This window comes from Chiloscyllium plagiosum, chromosome 14, assembly GCF_004010195.1.
Source record: "Chiloscyllium plagiosum isolate BGI_BamShark_2017 chromosome 14, ASM401019v2, whole genome shotgun sequence".
In the NCBI taxonomy this organism is placed as follows: Eukaryota; Metazoa; Chordata; class Chondrichthyes; order Orectolobiformes; family Hemiscylliidae; genus Chiloscyllium; species Chiloscyllium plagiosum.
Genome location: NC_057723.1, coordinates 52,161,902 through 52,164,115, shown reverse-complemented (window position 1 = coordinate 52,164,115; position 2,214 = coordinate 52,161,902). Strand labels below are relative to the sequence as shown.

The 2,214-nt window shown below is 55.6% G+C and overlaps 1 protein-coding gene across 1 annotated transcript in view; it reads left to right on the top strand.

The window, feature by feature from the left end:
• ubtd2 (ubiquitin domain containing 2) overlaps window positions 1-2,214 on the top strand; it is a 76,511-nt gene that overhangs the window by 25,595 nt on the left and 48,702 nt on the right. The window lies entirely within an intron of this gene.

The window sequence follows — 2,214 nt, the reverse complement described above, 5'->3', positions numbered from 1 at the left end:
TCTTGCAGTTGCAGGGGAAGGTGCCGGGAGTGGAGGTTGGGTTGGTGGGGGGTGTGTGGACCTGATGAGGGAGTCACGGTGGGAGTGGTCATTTTGGAACGCTGATCGGGGAGGGGAGGGAAATATATCCCTGGTGGTGGGGTCCGTTTGGAGGTGGCGGAAATGACGACGGATGATACGATGTATATGGAGGTTGGTGGGGTGGTAGGTGAGGACCAGTGGGTTCTGTCCTGGTGGCGATTGGAGGGGCGGGGCTCAAGGGCGGAGGAGTGGGAAGTGGAGGAGATGCGGTGGAGAGCATCGTCGACCACGTCTGGGGGGAAATTACGGTCTTTGCAGAAAGAGGCCATCATGGTTGTTTGGTATTGGAACTGGTCCTCCTGGGAGTAGATGCGGCGGAGACAAAGGAATTGGGAATATGGGATGGTGTTTTACAGGGGGCAGGGTGGGAGGAGATGTAGTCAAGGGAGCTGTGGGAGTCGGTCGGTTTATAGTAAATGTCAGTGTTGACTCGGTTGCCCGAGATAGAAAGGGAGGAGTCTGACACGGTTCGGGTAAATTTGAGGTCGGGGTGGAAGGTGTTAGTAAAGTGGATGAACTGTTCAACCTCCTCGTGGGAGCATGAGGCAGCGCCGATACAGTCATCGATGTAACGGAGGAAAAAGGTTGGGGGGGTGGTGCCAGTGTAGCTGCGGAAGATGGACTGTTCCACATATCCTACGAAGAGGCAGGCACAGCTGGGCCCATGCGGGTGCCCATGGATACTCCTTTGGTTTGGAGGAAGTGGGAAGATTGGAAAGAGAAGGTGTTCAGGGTGAGGACCAGTTCAGTCAGTCGAAGGAGGGTGTCAGTGGAAGGGTACTAGTTGATACAGCGGGAAAGGAAGAAGCGGAGGGCTTTGAGTCCTTCGTGATGGGGGATGGAGGTTTACAGGGACTGGATGTCCATGGTGAAGATAAGGCGTTGGGGACCGGGGAAGCAAAAATCATGGAGGAGGTGGAGGGATTGGGTGGTGTCCCGAACATAGGTGGGGAGTTCTTGGACTAACGGGGACAGGATCGTGTCGAGGTATGCAGAGATGAGTTCGGTGGTGCAGGAGCAGGCTGAGACATTGGGTCGGCCGGGGCAGTCAGGTTTGTGGATTTTGGGCAGGAGTAGAAACGGGCGGTGCGGGGTTGTGGGACTATGAGTTTGGAGGCGGTGGATGGGAGATCCCCTGAGGTGATGAGGTTATGGATGATTTGGGAGATGGTTTGGTGGTGGGAGGTGGGGTCATGGTCAAGGGGGCAGTAGGAGGGGGTGTCCATGAGCTGGCGTTTAGCCTCAGCAATATAAAGATCGGTGTGCCAAACTACTACCATGCCTCCCTTGTCTGCCGGTTTGATAATGAGGTTGGGGTTGGAACGGAGGGAGTGGAGGGCTGCACGTTCCGAGGGTGAGAGGTTGGAGTGGGTGAGAGGGGTGGAGAGGTTGAGGCGGTTAATGTCGCGGCGGCAACCCTGGTCTTCCCCGGTCCCCAACGCCTTATCTTCACCATGGACATCCAGTCCCTGTACACCTCCATCCCCCATCACGAAGGACTCAAAGCCCTCCACTTCTTCCTTTCCCGCCGTACCAACCAGTACCCTTCCACTGACCCCCTCTTTCGACTGACTGAACTGGTCCTCACTGGACAACTTCTCTTTCCAATCCTCCCACTTCCTCCAAACCAAAGGAGTAGCCATGGGCACCCGCCCCAGCTATGCCTGCCTCTTCAGATATGTGGAACAGTCCATCTTCCGCAGCTACACTGGCACCATCGCCACCTTTTTCCTCCGCTACATCGATGACTGTATCGGCGCTGCCTCGTGCTCCCACGAGGAGGTTGAACAGTTCATCCACTTTACCAACACCTTCCACCCTGCCCTCAAATTTACCTGGACCATCACAGACTCCTCCCTCCCCTTCCTAGACCTCTCCATTTCTATCTCGGGCGACCAAATCAACACGGACATTTACTATAAACCGACTGACTCCCACAGCTACCAAGACTACACCTCTTCCCACCCTGCCCGTGTAAAAACGCCATCCCATATTCCCAATTCCTTTGTCTCCGCCGCATCTGCTCCCAGGAGGACCAGTTCCAATACCGAACAACCCAGATGGCCTCTTTCTTCAAAGACCGCAATTTCCCCCCAGACGTGGTCAACGATGCTCTCCACCGCATCTCCTCCA